Raw genomic sequence first — 21660 nt, forward strand, 5'->3', positions numbered from 1 at the left:
CATAGGCAATTTCAGCAAGACGGAAAAGTCCTGGTGTATTTAGACTGAAAGCAAAAGGGTCTAAAATAGCCATGAGGAGCTTTCATCGAGATCAGCTTGAGAGAGGAGCAGGAATTTTTTGCTGTTGCTTGAGAGGGGGGAAAAGAATACAGAGAGATGCAGATGTACTTCAGATAAGCACCACCCTCCAGCTTTATGAAGTTTTTTTCTAGTTGAATGGGAAAGAACAAACTCTTGCACCTCTCAGGCAACTGTGTTCTGCAGAGAATTGGATGCAAAGATGGGGCACAATACAGAGGTTCTGAACCATGAAGATCAGCCCTTCAAAACTTACAGTCAGATACCCATGCCCCCACCTATACACACACACACAATTAGTACTTCACCACATTACAACTAAAATCATGAAAAGCCAGTCTGAATTCTTGTTCAAGAGAGCATTGGGCAAAAGTTGCCGTGAACATTACAGTAATATTACATCCCCTGCTCTCAACTAAGTAGCATGGTTCCTGACTCTACTAGTAATTAATAAGTAGAATAAACTTTGTTTTTCTTGTTGGAAAGGAAGGAGAACAGCAAGTAGAAATTCCATTTCCTATTTGTCAGACTTTTCTTAAACTATTCCATGTTCATGAGAAACTCCAAAGAGAACACTTCAAGCACCCCGACTCCTTGTAGCAATTCAAGAACAGTTTCAGTGCTATTCACTTGAATAGCATTCAGTCAGTCAGGGAAACTGAAACAATAACATATGTGAAACAGCTTGAATCTTGAGGATATGATCTATACAGAATTAGTTAACAGAATTTTTTTCTTTAAACCCACACACTCACCATAACATTCATTTAGTAAATCTGAATAAGATCTGCATTCAAGAGAACACAATCTGCATGTGAACATTCTGTGAAGAGAAAGAATGAATTCCATGAATCAATAATTTGGTTCAATTGTCTTGGTTCTGTTTACTATCTACACTGTGTTTGATGAGTCTTAACTTATTAATGTTGGACATCCTCTCTTTTAAATCTCTGTATAAGGCTCCGAGTGAACACGGTCTGTGTTTATTTTGACTTCAAAGATAATTAAGCATCTGCAGAAGAGTTTTCCAAACTGAGCTGGACTTTATTAGCTCTGCTGTCATAAGTTCAGAAAAAAATAAATCTCTACCTCATGTCAGTTTGAGGAAAGATGCCCTTCATTCTGTATCTCATTTTGCAAAACAATAATTTTTTACATAATGTTGATATCATATACAGTATTGTAGTTAACATTAGCATAATAATGATGACATATGTGCTATTACCATTACAATGTTGGTGTGTTGATTTTTAGTTTTGACAGAGCTGCCCGAAATATCTACTGTTTACAACATTTGTTCTAGCTAAAGAGATTTGGTAGCATTTGCTAATCAACTGCAACCACTTCCCACCCATAAAACTGATGCAAATAAGAGGAAAAAAAACCACAAAAAAACAGCTAGAGGGATCCAAAGACACAAACACTTTTACTTGTAACTCTGTAAAGAGAAATCCCTCTCTCTCTCTCTCCATATGGCTTTCTCTTGGCTCTTAATCATCTTTTCATTGGCTTCCAGCTGGCTGTCTCACTATCAAGTCCAACTTGTTATGCCAAAGTCAGGCTCAGAAAGATGAGAGCTGCAGAGTGGCATGACTGGATGCAGCAGTCTTTACTAAGGGCAAGTCTAGCATAAAGGATGCATAGCAGGGTCACTTCACTTGCCTCAGCAAAGCACCACTGCTGTGTTCCCAAAACACAGCAGCAGGTCTGTGTTCACACTTTTTAGTAACAGGAGCGAAGAACAACTACTACAATTGAAGCTATGGGGAAATTCTGCAGGCAGAAGTGTAATTACCTGAGTGGGAATTCTGGCAGAAAACCCAGACCTCTTTCTCTCCTTAAATAGAAACAAATACTGTGCAGTCACCATGGAGAGATTACGTACAGCATTTGGATCACACACAGCACTGAAATACAACACACACACAAGAGAGCCAGCCATAGAGCTGGTTTAGCAAAGCACAATCAAGTCAGGTCTCCATTTAGCCATCATTACATACATTTACAGCCACCATTTTAGCCATCACCTCAATCTTACAAATATTAAGCTATCTATCAAAATTCATTCTTTACATTAAAGGTCAGCCCTGCAAGCTGTTTTGTCCATCTGGGAGTACTTAGAGCCAGACATGACATGAATGAGACAGAGATGGAAGCACTCACAAATTGATCTATCACCACCCAGGTAAGATTTTAAATTAAGAACAGAACCACATGGAAAAAAACATCATATAGTGCCTGTGTGTGAAGGCCTGTTTGGATTTAGCTAAGCAGCCAGTCACTGAAGGGCAGCAGTTCTTGTACAGTCTGTAGAGCTTTGACTTCAGTTGCAAAAATTCTTAATTTTGGTCCATGTCCAACAGCTTTGGTTTCCAGTCATCCTATGCCTCCAAGCCTTCCTCCTCATCTCTCTCTCTAGCCTTTCCTAATGCTCATTCCACAAGCCAGCTCATATTTTGCCTACTGCCCCCAACACCCTCCAGACTCAATCTCAGCTGTAGCTGTCCTCTCCTGGGGTGGAATTTTTCCCCTCCACTCCATCACCCATGTCTCCAGCAGACAGCTTTCCCCTTGGGAGTGTGATAGCACCCCAAGGGGTGCCACCAGAGCACAGGGAAAATGGGCACCCTTTTCCCTCTTCAGGCATAGTATGGGCTGCAGTCTTGCAGTCTTTCTGGCTCCAAACTCCCCTTCAAATGACTATTGTGCTCACTAGTTGTCAGGGCACTTCCTCTTTAGCCACCTGACTATTTAGTCCTGTTTTCAAAGAGAAATATGGCTACTTAGAGTCCCTGAAAAATCCTCCATTACTTTCTATTGTTCAAAGTCAGCAGGAATGTTACCAGACTAAAAGTCTCAGAAATTTGCCTCTCCCTTTCAAATCAGCCAACCTTTGCTTTGTTAATAACTGCAATCAGCTTCCAAACCTTAAGAGAATTTTTTTTTTGTCTGCATACATGTCAGGGTGGTGATACTAAATGGGAAATAATTTACTTAGCAGGACTGACAAAACCCTGCTGTGTATCAGAAATGCTATTCCATGGATAGTACTTTTCTCCCTGCTCTGCAGCAGCTCACTAATTTAGGTGCATAAATCAGAGAGTTGATGAGGTCACAAATATGAAGATGTCCTGCCTCCCATTTAGTTTTCCCAAGCATCCTGCAAGCTATCAAATAGCTTCAGATTTGGAAGTTTTGAAAACAATTCTCCTTATTTTAAAATATTCATATATTTCATTTTCCTCCCTATGCCACTAGCAATTTTAGAAACAGCTTTCTGATTTTATAGCGATTATTCCCCAGCATGCACATCCCTGTGACTGGCTTTTGTTTGCATTCTCACAAGACAAAGCATGGAGAGACCTGCACTTTTTCCCCCCTTTCCACCATTACTGGCCTTCTCACAGCTCCTCTTTCTCTCCAGTTTCCATGTTGTGCTTCTCATAGACTCCATTTCATGGGTTTTCTTAAAGGGAAATATCTTAATTTGTATTTATGAAAATCCAGTATTTTGTTTTCACATTCCACACATCCTGGTGTCTTGACTGTACTGAAACTTGCCTATTTTTAATGTTACATATTAATGAAAAGCTGCTAAAATGAGAGAAGGGATTTTTCTATCGTCAGTCAGCATCAGCATGAGAGCAGTCTGCTCTTGAAAGCCTCTAGCTGATTGTTCAAAAACATACTGTTCACCATGTCAGTTGAATCACGTGCATCAGATATTAAAAGTTCAGGCTCTAAGTGCACAAATCCTGCTGAGATCTGAGAAAGTTCTTTGCCATAAATATTAATGAAGGCCAATTTCATGCCACTTGTTACATTCCATGTACTCTTATTTCTTCAAACTATCACTTGTCTTGTCTTTTATGTGCCAATAATCAATTCGTAAAGCATAAGTCATAAAGCTTACCTAGTTTTTCATTATGCTACAGCCTATGATTTTGCATTTAATCAATTTTCTTACTTTGATAAGTGACATTATTTCCATTTTATCATCTTATCTGTGTTTGAAGGAACAAATAAAAGTCACCTCTTTGAAAAGGATTAAAATTTCACCTATTATTTACTTAAAACCAACTTTTAGAACTGCACCATCACAGTAAGCATTTAATCAGAAATGCAAACAACAAACTCAATCTTTGAATCCTGTTCTGCCCTACATCAGGCATCAATCACATTTTAGCATTACCACAAGCAACCTGCAAACATCTGCTAAAGAGAGAAGACAGAACAGAAGCAACAACAAAATACCCACGCACCAAAAGGTTACTTGACTCGCACTCTGTGTGAATTCAGACTGAACACAAGAGTCAGGTCCCTGTTGATCAGGGATGAAGAAAGAACAGGATGTTTTGGAAGACAGCTGTTTCTCAGGAGACAGCAGGTGCACACTGGAGAGTGCCTTGCAGCGCCAGGATGCTGGCACAGGTAGGTACAGGCACACGTGTCCTCTAGGCTCGGCAGAGGCACTCACTGGAGAGAACCTGGAAGCCCTACAGGAACCTTAAGGCACTGCTTTGCACAGTCAGGCAGGGCACACTGGGGCAGGGAAGATCACTTCAGGCTCCCTGACATGCAAATGAGTTTATTCAGCTTTCCAAGCAGACCGGCTGAGAGCTTGGACTGGAGACAAGAGGAATGCAAAAAGCTGCCTGCAGCCAGCTGGCCAGAGTGATCGCTTAGGCTGGAGTCACACTGTCTCAGCAGTGGGGTCCATTTGATTCTTAAAGTCCACTGGCCTTACTATTTAAAAGAGATATTAGTCACATAAACATCTCCCTTTCTCATATATACACAGAAAATATGACAAGTTTTAAAGAAATGTTGGCACTACAAGTCAAAGTAAGGTCAAAAAGTGAGAGTCATTTGTTACCAGGGTCTCAGGAAGCTAAAAAAAAAAAAAGAAAATTCCTCGTTGTTATTATTAACAATTACTTGAGCTTTTGCTCCCCTTCAAAAGGTTTTGAATCTTAAGTTCATACTAAGAGTCTGTTTCATGTAAATATTTGGGGGAAGAAATTCTATTCCTTCTAACTATAACTAGCAGATGATGTCAGCACAAGTGACCCAAGACATGATCTTCAACTGACAGCACTGACTTAACATTTCTCTGCTGTCTTTTATAACAACCTCTTGAAAACAAACTGTGGCTGCTTTTTCTTTTTAAAAATCTCCTACAGACATCTACTTCTAAGGATGTGAACAGACTCAAACAGTAATCAAGAAACTGTATAATGATCTCAAAGGATGCTTAAAACATTTTCCCTGGTCACAGCCTGTCCCTATCTCCCAATGACATTTTTTCCCATTTAGAAGCTTGCCTTACTGCCTGAAATTCCAGATTTAGAACTGATCTTTTTCCATGGTAGTGGTGTTGAAGTATACTTAGCAAATTCAACCAGACACTGAAATGTGTGTATTTTACAAGACAGTATTATCCAACATCTTGAGTTCCCACAAGGTTCCTAACACCCTGAATGTTCTATACAGACTTGGTAGTCCCAGAGCAGTATCTCAGCTCCACAGATGAAACCTACTCCCTCTCATCTTCTGAGGGGAGTGTTTGGACAAGAACAATGATGTCTTTATGCCAGGACATAAGAAGAAAGCTTTCTGTGGAGTTATTTATTGTAGTAACAGGCCCTGGAAACAGTTAGACTCCATAGTGATAAGAAATAACCAGGCTCTCAAGGAAGAGAATTGGGCTTTCCTACTCACTGGACTTGCAGCAAGGAGCAGATGGTCACTCTTTCCCCACAGGCTACAATATTTCTATCCAGGCTGCAGTGGCACAGCTGCCTTCTGAGGGGCTACAGAACAACCAGAGTGCCAAAAGCCAGGTGGTGACATCTTCCCCAGACTCTGGAGTGCATTAGGAGATGCCTTAGCACACAAGTGTACCAGCAGGACATAGGCAAACAGAAACATGGTTTTGCTGATGTTAGGGGTAGCTCTGGCTCTGTCAGGGAGCTCTTAAGGAGAAGAGCTATCACTCACTCATCTTAAGATAATCCTTCTGCTGCAGGGGAAGCAGGTTCACCATTTGGCCACATGCATGATCTGATTTCATTGCACCTGAAAAGTTGATTTTCACAGTCTGTCCCACTTGCCTCATTGAAGATACAATTACAGACACTTATTTCTCATACCAGTGATGAATTACAACACTGCAGCAAGGTAGATTTTGCCTCAAGAAGTTATTTTGAGGAAGGTGCAAATATTATATATGCAAGATGTTTATGTGAAGCCACTTTGTGTAGCTTACAGAGTTAAGTTAGCTTAAGAGAAGAGACAAATTATATCTAGGCTGTAATCCTGCATTATTAGGAGGTTCAAAGCTATTGTTTAGAAGGTGCACAGGTTAACACCTTAACAAATGCTAATTTAAAACTTAGTTTTAAATTTCTAACCAATGTTCTGCACACAGAAGGTACTTAAAGTACTGAAACAACACTCCAATAGAGTCAAATGCATTATGGTAACATTTAAGCTTAATGTTATGCTTTGTTTTGAATGGAAAATTAATTTTGAAATGGTCCAAGAGACCTTCACTCACTAACCACCTGTGACAGAACATGAATAAGGTGTGTGGAATGCCTCCGTCTTCCTCTGCACTTTGAACTTCCCAATTCTGTAGAACTATTCTTGATAGTCCCTTACATGTTTAGAAGCCCAAGAAGCTTTTCTTGTTTGTTTCTTCATCTTCCTGCAAACTAGAAATGACAGCACTGATGGAACAGAGACAGACCCTCACGGGTTGTGGCAACTTGACTAACACAGATTTCAAAGCATGGAGCCAAACTTGAAGATGAGACCAGTGAGGAAATCTTCCCCAAGGAACCACCATGAAGATTTGCTTCTTTTCAGATAAGCAGTGATTCCCAAAGTAACAGGTTAACAATAACTGAAATTTGTAACAGCTCTAAAATGCAGACCTAGGAGGAAATAATCTTGAAGATCTATTGCTACAGCCAAGTTCCATGCTAGAAATCGTTTGTGCTGTGACACCACATAGACTGAGTTCTTAGCACTGGGTTAAAACCACACCATAGTAGTACAGGGTAGCTGATGACTTCTTCAGCATGACTCAACCCTCACTACCAGAACAGGAAGCAGGGTCGATATTTTCTTGGCAGATGCCTGGAACAGACCAAGAGAACAAACCCAGTCTTGTCCCCAGGGATAGGCAGCCCTCTCTAACTGGGATTACAGTACATTGGGAAGGGAGGCTGCCCACAGGAGGGCTCAGTCTGGTGCTACAATGAGCCAGTTTTAACCACAGTCGATAAAATGCCCTGAAAAGCAGCAGGTAGAGACAGTAAGTAAATACTCTGTTATTTCATCAGATTTGCAACCAGAAATTGCAAGGGCAGTTATAATACGGAGGAAAAACAAAAACAAACCAAACTTCAAAATCATTATGACAACAAACAAACATGTCCAAAGATTTTTTTTCTTTTTCTTTCAAATGCAAGAGAGCACTTAAACCCAATTATTTCTATAATCTTAGGATACCATTGCTGTAAGAGTTGCTAATGGAAAAGAAGCACCTTTTTTTGGTTTATTTGAACCCCCTAATTTCAAAGCTTAACTCTTCTCTTTTTTAAGCCCTGTGAAGATCTTACATTTCAAAAACATGCTAAATGTTTTTATCTACAGTGGTTGCTTACTCTTTATAATAAACAAGAGTTGTAATAAAGTATTTCAAATAGAACACAAAAAGAGTAATTCGTGGTGTTTGCTAATAGTTAAAAATACTTAATTCCCAATACCACAGAAGGACATTATGAAAGGATATAATTTCATGAATAAAATTATTTGCTTGCTCTGAAATGGTTTCATTTAATTTTACCCTCCCTTTCCTCCCACTTTCTAAAGGATAACTTCACAAGAAAACTCTAAACAGAAAGTTTTGAAATCATGCTTCAATCTTCTTTTTCAAGACCAAGAAAACACATACCATACCAAGATACTTCAACTACATTTTTCTTCTGAATGGATTAGTAAAACCAATACAAATTCACATCACTTGTCAGTGTTGCCCACTCATCCTGCTTTTATTTTTTGCCAGGATGTGTTTTGCTGTATACTGGCTTCTGACATTTGCAGGTTCTGACTGACAGCTGAACCCCAGTGCTTTTCGGGTAACTGGTTCGGTTATTTTAGGAGCAGTACCCAGTCAGCTACAGGGTGGTAGATGTTCTGTATTTTTGTTTTACAACTGAAAAATAAGACAACATTGTCATACTCACTCTGCTTATGAAGACTGGCAGATGTCAAATATCTGCAATTTTGATTTGGTCCAAGCATTTTTCATACAAGACTCTCACTTCTGCCAATAGAGATTGGGCAGATGGTAGAACTGTCAGCTGAGGACTGCAAAACCCGATGGGTCTTGGCCTTAAAGTTGCTCGTTGTTTATTCATGTCTAATATGTGGAAACTAAACAGACACTCAGAAGAGTTATCAAATTACTTGTTTTTTAGTTCTAATGCTGTCTATAAATATATATAATTGTTGAAATGCTTATGATCAGACTCAAATGCAGCAATGGTGTTACAACAAAAATCACATACCACAAAAAAACATGAAAGCTTGGGTTTATTTAACATACACACACACAGTGATCTTTACAACATGGCTCATTAGTAGGCTTGCACTATACCATCCTAGCCTGGCTTTCTCCAACCAGATCACAGAACCCTTAAGAATTCAAACTATCAAGAGCTCCTATGGACCCTCTTTGGGGATATGCTCAAAAATTGGCTTCACAGGTCTTCAGCATAAGCTTCCATACTCTCCTGAGCGTGCCCCTCTGGGTGTAACTGGACTAGGCACCTGCACCATTCTTCAAGCCACTAAGATGTTTACTGCAAACTTTAAGCAGTGAAGAGAGGCTCCAGCTGGCAATCTCCACTGGACAGTCTCAGTATGCAACCTCCTAAACAAAAACTCTGGCATTGGAAACACATCATGAAGCTTTGCTTGAATGCCAAGTGCTGTACAAGTATTGAGTTTGAATGTTTACATCTTTGGAAGACACACCATTCACCAATGAGTTCATCAATAAATCATCACCCTTAGAGGAAACAGAGAGGCAAAAAACATCATTCTTGAGGAGCTGAGGATGCAGGGAATAATCAAGAGCCAAAGTACCTCTGCCAGAACTGTACAAGCATACAAGAACATCAAACAGGACTCCTGCTACAGCTCTGACTGCTGTGAGCACCCTGAGATGAAGCTTCTGCATCCACACTTTCATCCTCTAAGATTATTAGAAGCAAGTTGTTTAAGAACTGCATTGTAGGAGCATTAATACAACAGAAGTTGGCAATAGTTTCCAGTTGTGTACTGTTTCTGGACTTGTTTCAAATGTGGACAAAGGAATTAACAGTACTAATAACTTGCTCTTTGAAAAACTCACTAGAAGTGAATGCCAGTCAGGGATACAAATTTGTTTCTCAGGCCCATGAAACTAGAAAACAAATGATGCTATCAGGACTTAAAATTACATTTAAATTAAGACATCAGAAATCTCAAATAGCAACACTTCTGAGAAATCTACAATTTATATTTGATCTCAGCCTAAGAAACCATTACAAAATTGATTTTTAAAAAATTATAGAACTGATATTTGACTAAGAAGCTAGGGCGCATTTTCTTTGCATTCTGAATAATAACCTGTGGTTTATTTTGGCTTCTGAACTCAAGTTTTTAATTTTGTTGTCAAGCATTGTGTTAAGGATCAGATGCCTCTTCCAGATAGGCTTTGAGTACAGATGTCAGGAAAGAGAAGGTGTGCAGAACATCTATAAGAAGTTAACACCGTTATGGATATGTATTGTTCAAAGCATGATCCCACCACTGCTTGAATACAGGAGAAACTCAAGTTCAAACCCAGGATGATTCTGAGTAACTTAATAATTTGAGGGAAGTCATTCACACATCTCAGCCATTTACATTATTGAAAAACCAAACAAACTTTTGCATTCTGTGATTCTGCAATATGAAGGACTAAACAAGCAAGGGCTGCTTCACAGTCTGGCCCCTGGTGCTGCCTAACACATTTCCTATTGCCAGCACTTTGGAAAATGGGGATAGAGGGTCTCCAACACAGCTTCTCTATAGCCTTTACTTCCTTCCTTCAGCCAGATTTTTGAGTATCCAAGAGGATTGGCCCCTCTGTGGCTAAACTTAGGTAACATACTGCAGGCAGGGTTTTGTATTTCTCCCCTTCATAATAGAGACAAGTGTCTGCTCTTTTTTTCCTATTGTATTAAAAAGTTGCCTTGTATTAAATTACACACATTCTTTTATTGACAGAAACTCAGTCTTTGCTATTTATCCTTAGAGAATTCCTATTCTCCCAACAGGAGAAGGCTCTTTTTCCACTCTTAAAATGAGTACAGCTTTTAAAATTAACTTCATATTTTTGCTAACAAAGACAACTTTTCCAAGCAATACTTTATATTTGAGCTGGGCCCACTGCTGGGTAGCCTACAAGTGAAAACATAAATCTGTCACTAGCTGTTAACTATTAGCTCTCCCTTAGCAGCAATAGAAAACTCAGCCTGTGCTTCCTTCCTTGAGAATAACTTATCCCATTAAAGCTCAAATCCAGCAGATTTCCTAGGAATAGACAGATTAAATGCATCAAACACAGACACAGTAGAAAAGGTGTAGTACCTAGACATATAGTGAATTGTCTACAACACGCAGATCCGGATTTTGCTCATTAACACACAGCTAAATTCACATCTGAAACTTTGAAACTGACCAGGAATAAGCATGAATTTATGCTAAGTTTTAGTCCAAGCAGTACCTTCAATGAAGAAATGAACCTATGGCCCTCATAACACTATAAAAGATAAGTGCAACCAGGTTTGAGATTATTTTTATACTAATATCAGGGAGAGAACCTTGCTAAGCATTCCCTTCCTGAGCATAGTTCTACTTCATGTAAGTATCTGCATCCCTTAAACCTTGGCAGCATTACCCACCTTCTCCAGATCTCCTGCCAGGGCCAACACTGTGGAACAGCTACATTAGAAGCTTTGGCCTTCTGACCATCCCTTACTTTACCCTGAACAAAGGAACTCAAAGCAGTACCAGTTAGGATGTCCTGTTACACTTTTTTCTAAGCATTACTGCTCTAAAGGAGCAGTACCTTTGAGAGCAACATCTTATAGATCTAGCAGGACAAAGCCAAGAAGAGCCATACACACCATGGGATTTGTCAACATTTTAGCACCTGCTAGAAGTTTGGGATGGGAGGAACCTCTTTTATTCTTTAGTGCTTCAAAGAGATTGTAAACCATGGGATATCTCAAGTTGGAAGCGACCCATAAAAATAATTGAAACTTCCTGCTTTTTGCAGGACTACCAAAAAACTGGATGACTAAGTGCCACTCAGATGCTGCTTGAACCCTGACTGGCCTAGTGCCACTTCCCTGGGGTGCCTGTTCCAATGCCTGACTACCCCCTCGATAAGGAACCTACTTCTAATGCCTGAAGTATCATAGCTGATGGCAAACATGAAAATGTTTAATTCTCACCTCTGAGGAGATACATTAAACTCTTGATAGACACCCCTTCTCCCAGGAAGTGGCAGGAGTTGAATTACAGGCAGAACAGGACACTTATAGTGCACCAACAGCTGTAGGATATAAACTATCAGGTACCTTTTTTCCAAATCTACTTTTAAAGGCACTCCTACTTGTGCAAGCTTTTGGAGGATAAGCAAAAGCATCAAAAACTGTCATTTTCAATGGAAGGGTCTGTGGGAATTTTAGCTCCTTATCATGAGTTATCATTTACAAATGTGCTCAGGTTATTTTAGTGTTGCTATTGCTGTTAGCTTTCAGTGTGGGTTCATTGAAGCTATGAGGACTCTTGATCTCCAAAACTGTTTAGCTCAAAGACAAGTTCTTTTCTTAGCTTGTACAGACACAGAACAATCTGGAAAGCAACCTGCTTGCTGAATACTCTGCTTTGTTTGGACATATTGGGAAGAATTTTCCAACCATCTCTTTCTATGCAATCTACAGTTCGTCTTGGGTAAGGAATAACATGGTCAGTATGCAACACCTTTGTGCTTTGGGCTTTCACTGGAATGGTCTTTCTCATTAAATACAAGAGTTTCTTTTTTTTTTTCCCCCTTTTGAAAAGATCCCCTTTTGATTCATTTTTATGATGCTTGAACAGTGCTTTGTTCAGACTTTTTGTGTCATCTGCATTCAGAACATCTCCTTTGTATATCAGTTTTCTTCCTACTGATTCATGCTCCACCTTCATCTCACTTCATGAGTCATCTATACTATTTGCAGCACTTAACACTTCTGGCAATGAGGCCTGACTTCTAGAGTTATTTATGGCAATAAAAGACTAAGGAGCAGATAACTCGAGAAACTTGTAACAGGATAGTGATTACCTCAACCCTAGGTCCTCGGTGTGGGTTTAACACTGCTAAACCTCACACAGAAAATGGCAGAATTCAGCCTCCTGGCTAATCACATAATCACCACATCTTTCAGGACTAAGTGCTGCCCTCAGCAGCTGTAGGACTGGGCTGCTCATTTGTATGCAGCAGTGACCAGTATTATGATTAGGAAGCTTTAAAAAAAAGCCATTCTTAAATCCCTTCAGCAGTAATAAAGTAACTTCTCTAAATCTTCAAGACCTCATTACCAAATCCCCACGTCTGCTGGGTGTACAGCAACATTGCAAGCTCCACAGACACATCACTCACCAGCAAAGGGGAATTCTCACTGCAGACAACACTCTCTCATGAGTGAGCACTGAGGTTATTAGCACATCATTATTTCTAGGCTTTCATTGGTATTGGAGTCCATCACCTCCATGCATTAAAAAAAAGCAGAAGGCAAGCAGCAAAGTGTCACCACAACAACAAAATATACCCTGCTGAAAGCTTTTAATGTCTCTACAGAGAGATGCCCTGGGAAAGACACTGAATAAACCCCAGCCAGGCTGGAAAAAAAAATGGAAATATGGAAGTGGGTGATTTTACAGTGAAGGACATGAAGCCTTCTGCTGAAGTGAAGAAACAGGTCATCTAATTCCGCTGCGTATTTTTCCAGTGTTTGCTTTATCACCCAAAACCCTCTACTTTCTCATAAATTAAGCTGATGCAGACAGTTTATGTACAACCTACTACTAAAACCTGATTAACTGCAGTACAGTGAGTCTTATATTCATCTCATAGATGTTATAAGTCCAGGGTTTTTTGCTGAAAGCCTAAAAATATTCACAAGAGAGGAAACTTCTGGAGCAGTCTTTTTTTGTTCCTATAGCGAAAGATTCACAGTCCATGGAACCAGAACAAATTGACTAAATTCAGTGAAAACTGAAGTAATCTGCTGATCACATTTGGGTAGAAAGATGGAAAGAACTGCTGCATATTTTTGACAAATAACTATTTCCATCCCTCATTACAGAGCACTGCACATTTTGTTGCCTTATTCTAGGTTAGGAAGCAAACAGAATACCACAACACGTCACATCACCTTTTCCCCCCCAGAAACTGCTCACCAAACCACAAGGAAACAGACTGAAAATGAGTGCCCAGGTTTTGAGAGCCAAGGAGGTACAGACACCCTCTATCCCCTTTAGATAGTGAGCTGGGGCTGCTACTGAAGAAAATAACTGCAGTAGACATCACAAACAATTATACTGAGGAGGATACTGTCACTGAGACTTGATAACTTACAGCTGCATCAATTAATCAGTCTAGGTCTGTCTTGCAAATAAGAGATCCTCTGTTCCCTGCAACTGCCTTTTTTGAGGGCATAAGTAAATGGTATATCACGGGGCACAGCTGAGTCTTGCTGCTACCTATCTCACCTGGGAAAAGGTATCTAATCTGTGTGTAACAACACACACTAATTAGAAGAAACAAGTGAGAAGAACCAGGACGAGGCAAATTACTAACAAGCCAGTCACTAAATTCAAGCACACACACATTATAATGATTCTATCAAATTTAACTTGCTATTACTATATTATTAAATTTATCTAACTTCTTTAATGGCTCCATGAAAAGATTCCCTTGCCCTAGGGATCAGGAGGTTGGAAACACACTGTATACACACAGGAAGACACAAAAGCAGGAGCACACAGGGAAAAAGTGTGACCAGCATCGATTTGGGGCAGTAGAAAAACTTGGTGGGACCCTAAGAATTTTAACTTTCTGTGCAGAGACTGGCAGAGAGCTGAGACTTCAGACAGTAAAGTGACAACAGGCTCCAAGAATGTCTATTTGACAAACATTGAGCATACAAGGAAAAGACAGAACAAGTACCAGAATTATAATGTAGAAAACAACTGAGATATACAGAACACAGGTGAGTTGGAAGGAAATGACTGTTTCTGTTCCAGAGTTATGTGTCTGGTCAGTCTCATGACTTTGGAATCCCCTATGCCCTACCTCAAATGGGCATAAAACATTTACTATAGCCAGCTCTTCCAAGAATCAAGTAAAGCAATTATGCCATTTGCAGTCTCCCTGCTATCAGCCCTACCACCACCTCCTGCTCCATGCCCATTCCATTTGGACCACTGGCTCTGCCCACCTCTCCTGCTCACTAATCCCACACCATGCTCACCTCTGCTCCTAGCCTGGCTTTTTACTTTCTTACCTTCAGCTACAGGTGACACATTCTTCCTTTCCACTTTCCCAGCCAAAGAAAATCCAGCTCCAGCACAGGACCACTCTTCTCTTAAATCACAGGCCAAGCACTGCAGAACAGATTAAAAGATAGTCCCTATTTTTACAGCTCTGTGGCAGTTCTCCTATTACTCTCAGGAATAAAAAAATCTTTCCTGTTTTCTCCTCTCTTGACAGACTTGTACTAAATCACTAAGGGGAGGAGCAACATCATCTCGTTTCCTAAGCAGCTGGGATCCCACCTGAGAAGCTGAGAAAAGAAGCCCATAACACCTGAAAATCACCCTGTGTTGCCTGGAAAGAGCAATGGAGAAACTGAAAGATGAGAAAAAAACACTTAGAAAATAGAGAAACTTTACTCAGCTAGTTCAAAATTTTCCAAAAAATCTAACAAATAAGAAAAATAAGAGACCTGAGGGTACATTCTCTTAGTTAATCCAAGGTATTCCTTGAATTTTGTTTCTTAGGTACATTTAGCTAAGGCTACCTGGCCAGGTGTGGAATAAAAACTGTTGTATGCAAATACACACATCCATACAGACTATTCCACCAAGTTAATTTGCCTGTGCTGACAATGAAGTTACTCAAGTGTGAATAGTCTCCCAGTGCCTTGTCGTGGTTTCAGAAGGGCAAATGATATCTGTTTGCAGCCAGTACTATTTCTTCCACTATTTCCTGGGCAAGAATTTAAACTCCCTGCAGCACAAAGCCAAATAAACCCCTGATGATACAGAGAGAAAAGCACAGCATCAGGAAAGGTGCCTTTTTGTAACAGGACCACTCATGTGGTTCTGCCTGGCTCATCTGCATATCACAAGTGATTGTTAATCTCTCAAATCAACTATGCAGCAAAGATACCCTGGAAAAAGCAACAAGAAGTGTAGGACTTAATAGCAGGCTACCTCAGATAAACTTCCTAAAATCAAAGATTTGAGATGAAGCTGGGGCACGGTGTAGTTCAACTGGTGGGCTGAGAAGTGATGCTGTCTAGCTTGTCAGCTTTACCTGGAGAGGGCACAAATCTGTTTCAGAAGTGAAACACTCAATTCTTCCTCCTGTGCACATCCAAGAACTTAAGCCCAAAGCAGGTAACTTATCCACGTGCATCTCTTGGGGCAGGGGGCGTGTTAAAGGTAGGTAGCCTGGTTGTGGTGCCATTTGTCTAACCCCATTAGACCAGGGGGAGTAACATCCTGAGTCTTTCTAGGATGCTTTTTGGAAGAGGCTGAACACTGTGCAGAAGCAGCAGAAGGCAATTTCAGGAAAAAAAAAACCCTCAAGGATTTCTTCTTTTACAATCTTCACAACAACTTTAATTATTGCCTTTATTAGGAGGATCTGCTGAAATCCACAATTTCATGCTTTTTGACACTATAAGCTTCTAAGTCTCGTCCTGCAATAGAAGATATAAACTCTTGGCTAGGCACATAGTTTAAATATTTTCTGGATTTGGAAATAATTTTAAAATAAAGACCAAATGTCTCTGTTGGGTAAACTAATTTCTGTGTTATTAATAAGAGAAGCAGTTAAAGCCTGCCTTATTGAATTGTGTATTTAACTAAACACTGATCTAACTCCCACTGAAAACTATCCATGTCTTTCCATTACTTTCAGTGGATGTTGGACATGTCTCTTGATGCTTAAGAGAATAGCTAAGCAGGGAGAACTATGTTACATTTCTGAGCAAAGAAACAGCTTGCTGTTTTGACTTAGTTCAAAGGAACAGTACATTGTGAATATTCTTATATATAAAATCACACAGAGATATAGCTGACAACTGCAGGGCTCCTCGCCACGGCTGACTGCACAAAAAAAGCAGGACAGCAAATAGGTGACAGGTGTCTGCTTTTAAAATGCCTTCAAGTATTAGATTTTCTCCTGTTAGACTGCTGGGTCTCTTACCAAAACCCTCTGGGCACAGTTCAGCAGCTCCCATGATGAAGCTCCACGGACTTGTGTCACAGTCTCATTTGCACTGTGCCCTGTCCCTTGACAGGTTGAAAAGGCACCAGCTAAGCAATAGAAGCCCACAACACCATAGCAACTGTGGAGGAGAGCACGGGTCACCCTGTCAGTGGCAGTCTCTCTCTCTGCTAGCCATGCATGGACAGAGACACACAAGTCTAGGCAAGGGTGACTTGAGCAAAGATGCCTTTTCTCCCATGCCAGGGCTGAGATAGGACAGGAGGCAGAAGCACCTCAGGAGGTCAGCCCAGCCAGGGCTTGCCCTCCTCTGACATAACCATCATGGACCTGTTTCCATAGGAGTACTTTGCCTGAATTTAATCCTTTGATCTTTACCAGAGGGCAGCCAACTTTCTGAGACTGAACTCGAACTGGCTGAGCAACCAGGTGAACAGAGTCGGAGCTCCAGATGTCTGCGTGCATCAGCATCACTGGTGCTCAGCTTAGGTGCAGGCTAGAGGATTCCCAGCCCTGCTGTTTGGGGACATCCCCGCAGTCCCTGCTCTAAACCACGGACGCCCTGCGAGAGGCAGCGAGCCCTTACCTCAGGCAGCGTGTGTGGGGAGGCCTTTTGGAGCCTCCTGCTTGCATGATGAAGAAATGGTCGGTGCACGATGCTGTAACACGTAGTCAAGCTCCTCTGAGCGCACAGGCTTGAGTGCAGCTTGCTGCTCCAGCCCTGGGATTTTCCCTGGCATTCCAGCACAAAGCGCCCCCGGCAGGGGTCACCCTGCCCCGCGGAACTCTCCCGGCGCCGCTCCCCGGGAGGTCAGGTATTTATTCCTGCCTTTTTTTTCTCCCCTTTTTTTCCTTTTTTTTTTTTTTTTTTTTTTTTTTTTTTTTTTTTTTTTTTTTTTTTTTTTTTTTTTTTTCTTCCCCTGAGTTTCTGAACAGGAAGGGAGAATATTCCGTGCGTGCTGTATTTATGCCGCCGTCCCTTTTAAGTCAGTTTCCTAAGATACCCAGCTAAAAGAAAGATGTGAATAACTATTCGTTCACACTGTCACCAGGAAGAAAAACGGGAGAAAAAATAGAGTTCCAAGAATACAGAACGATAAGTTCAAGGGAAGTAAAATGATGTATGTACTATCAGTTTGCTTTTTTCTTACTCCAGAGGCAACTCTGCCACAGAAAGCAATGCCAGCCATCCTCCTCAGAGATTTTTCCTACAAGAGTCACCTCTGTCGAAGGGAAATGTTCTGTGTGATGCTAAAATGAAGAGTTCAAAGAAAGGGAAGGAAATACTCAAAATAATCAGTGGATCAGGGACCAGTTTTATGGGAGTTTGCATTTGTCTGAAGGAAAGGCAATAGCCAGGATCCCGTGCTGGTGGGAGCTGGCAGTGTCAGGCTCCTTTGCCTGAGCTGACACTCTTGTTTGTCCATAGAGCTCATTCCTGGGCAGGTACGAGTGCTGCTGGAGGTCCCCGTGGGGTATAGTTAAAGTTCCTCCCTTCATGAGGCTGTGTTTCTTCTCCCGTCATACTGATTTTGTCTCTTTCCTTCTTCATTTTGCTCCTCTATTCCTTTGATACTGTTGCTTATGACCCAGTTTGCCTTCTCTCCAGCATGCAGAGGAATCACTAGGCTTTTTCCTGTCCTTGCTGCACTGCAGTTTTTTATACACAGAAGAAGAATGTTCCATTTAAAGGATCAGTCCTTGCTGCTGGACCACCAAAATCCTCCAATTTCAAAACAATGTCTGAACAGCTGGGACAAACGTTTTTCTCACAAAAAGCAAGACCACTATGCCCTACATCTTTGGGAAGACACAAAATACACACCTAGACCAAATTCTCAAACAAGCTCCTAACATTTGATAGACAGGAGTAGCTGGCAGGAACTGAGATGCCTCAAATTTTGAGGCATTTGAACTCAGCATCCAAATGGTTTTATGTTGCATAAGTCTCTGTTTTATAAACAGCCTGTAGTGCTAAGACAGTGTGCTGCAGCAGCTCTCGGGAGCTCTCTCTCGTGCAGCCGCACTGTTTCTTAAATTGCTCTGTTCTCACTGTTAATATTATCCAGAATGATGAAACTAAATTTGTTCCTTAGAGCTTTGCATTAGCTGCCTGTCTCTGTCAGTGCACTTTAGACCAAGCCAAAATACTGAATGGTGAGAGCACAATTGTGCTGCACAATGTGGAGCTTTGGCATGAGTTCAAGAAGCTTAATGCCAGAAAGGGTCAGTAAATAATGTCATTACTTCCTATATGTACAGAATTTACATTTAATTACAGACTGTAGTACTAAGGATACAGAAGGATTGCAAATGGAAAAAAAAAAAAAAAAAAAAAAAAAAACCAAAAAAAAAAAACCAAACCAAAAACCAGGAGCCTTCAACCTCCCTTTGTTTTTCAATGTTACCTTTACACTTCAAAACAACTAGTCCTCTTTTCAACTTCTGTCAGAAGTGCTGGTTTCCTTTGAGGAGCCAAAGTTCTTATTTCAAGCAGCATATCATGAGAAACCATGTTTTCCCAGCACACAGTCAGCTAGCACTGAAAAGAGACTTCAGTGACTGCAGAAGCAACTACTGAAAACATCCCAATTGGTGTAAGACTCCTACATCTTAATGTGAAAAGAAAGATTTGGGAGCAATGGGGATAGGGAAAGGGCAGGATTAATGAGGAGGGAGGGCTGGATATTCTGGTTGCTTTAGGATAGGAAAGTCCCTTCCAGAATGGCAATAGCAAATAATTTCCCTCATCCTTTTGAAAAACAAAGCAAAGCAAAACAAAACATGAAGCTTTGATAAAACAAAGAGGTAACTTTACTTTACAAAGTAAAGCCACTACCAATCACACACAGCAGGAACTCAATTTAGCATAGTGAATTCCTTATCTTTTTCTGTTGACTTGCAGATTAGGAAGGCACAGGATAAAGAGATCCTGTCAGGGATATTAACAGAGCTCTCCTGCAAAGATACCATACATAAGCTCTGGTCACAGCTTCTCCTTACCATGAAGCAGCCAGCTCTGGAGACGTGTTTCCAGCTGATTGACACTATCTCAGAGAGGGGGAGGATAGAGACGAGCTTGAATGTCCTACACAAGTGTGTGACCCCTGTGTGCCCTCACTCACAGCTACCCCATTAACCCTTCTGCCTGGGATTTAATTCTGTGGACTGATTTGTTCTGAAATAGAGACCTGACTGATGTTTACATAGCAGAATAAACTTGCTCACTATCATCACTTTTCCACTCCCCTTATATTCAGTTTTCTCTTGTTCCTTCTGTGTTTTGTGCTTAACATGCCATCTTTTATTTTTAATATTTGAACATCTCTGGCAGGTGCTGGATCTGTTCTTCCTCTCTGGCAGTTGAAGCGCAAGACTTGTTGTGCTTTGGAGGAAAGTGGGAAAAGAAAATGAATAAGGTAAACATAAACAAATTCAGAAAAATATTTGCAAAGACAGCACTGGGAAAATTCTCTCTCCTCCACATGAGAGCATTTAGTGTGCTGTGGCAATACATAGTGACTGGCTGCTAAAGTATGCTGATATGACTGCTTCCATTATTTTCATTCTGTTTGAAGATACTAAAGCCAGCTAGTGATATGGAAGGTAATGGTTATTGGTGATGGCATCTCAGAGCTGCTTAGACTAGAGTCATACTTAAAAATAAGAAGAGTAAGATCCTGCTGCAGAAAGCCCTGCTGGCACTAAAATCTTCCTTCTGAAGTGGTACTCTCACTTAGTTATGAGAGCCATTACCTTTCCTGTTACAGTCCTTGGATGCCTAGAGCTAAAAACATGATCTATTAAAGTTGGAATTGCTGAGCCAAAGCTCTCAGCCTGGGACTACAAGGGGTCATGATCCTCAGTAAAACACTGTGTTGTACTGTGACTTCCTCTACAGTGGGAAATAAAACATGCCTGGGGTCAAGTGGCATGGAATGCCAACATATATCCTATTAAATGGCCCTTGATCCAGAGTATCCTCTGACTTGTGTCTGGGAGCTGTTGGGACAGTGTTAGCTGGCCAATGTAACGACTGCCACAGGCTGTTCTGACAATTGAACTCATGACAAGTTTGTTTATCCTCAGAAATCTTCCTTGACACTTTCAATTCCTAGAGTGGGCATAACCTGTCTGAAAAATTGTTTTCCTCACATTTCTGACCAGTGTAGTATTCCTTCCTCTATCCTCAATAAAATATGCCTTTGACTATACTACCAATATACTTATAATTATCCCATTATTTAATACTTACCTGGTAGAAACAAGCTACTTTAGTTAATAAACAGTTATGTTAAATATGAAACTCATGAATCTGTTCCCAGTCTGCTTGTCACAAACACAGGGTTTTTATCACCAGCTCTAGCAATTGGTAAGTCTCATGCTTTACCATATTCTTTTTCCCATAAGAGTTCCTGGAATGTCACTGTTTGCAATGGAAGTTCAAACATTCTTTGTGAGCACTTGCTGGCTGACAGTCAAAAAGAAAAAAAAAAAAATAGAGAGGATGCTAAAAAGAAAATTTTCTGATGGATAGCCCTCATGAGCTGGGAAGTCAGTGGACTACAAGTGCTCTCCAGCAACTAAGCTGCTCCTAGGTATATCCATATCAGCCTTCAAAAGAAAAAGGTATTTCACCATTCTAGAGGATACTCTAAACAAACACTAGATGGAGCAGTGGGTAAACGTCTGGATTCCCTCTGCTTATATTCTATCCATGAAATTACCAGATAGCCCTCTTGGAATCTGAGTTGACAAGCTGATGCCAGGTCAGTCCTTTGTGAAGACACAAGTGTGCCTTGGGTAGGGCTGAAACATTAGGCTGTATTACACGACAATTTGGATTCAGTGCAATTAACACTGATGTATAACTGGTGGCCCCATTCCTAGACATATTCTTAGATATTTGTATGTTCTTCTTTATCTAACAGTTTTGACTAATATACATCCTTTTTGAAGAATTTCACTAAGGA

The 21660-nt window shown here is 40.6% G+C and overlaps 1 protein-coding gene across 1 annotated transcript in view; it reads right to left on the minus strand.

The window, feature by feature from the left end:
• The window catches only part of LOC306799981 (uncharacterized protein), a gene marked incomplete at its 5' end in the record, with an annotated part of 60398 nt that overhangs the window by 16927 nt on the left and 21811 nt on the right, over positions 1–21660 (minus strand). The window contains 2 exons of the transcript XR_013773727.1: positions 12830–12935; positions 14736–14835. Of the gene's footprint in view, positions 12936–14735; positions 14836–21660 lie in introns of the transcript that reaches the window.

The sequence above is a fragment of the Erithacus rubecula genome, assembly GCF_903797595.1.
Source record: "Erithacus rubecula genome assembly, chromosome: 3".
NCBI classification, from domain to species: Eukaryota; Metazoa; Chordata; class Aves; order Passeriformes; family Muscicapidae; genus Erithacus; species Erithacus rubecula.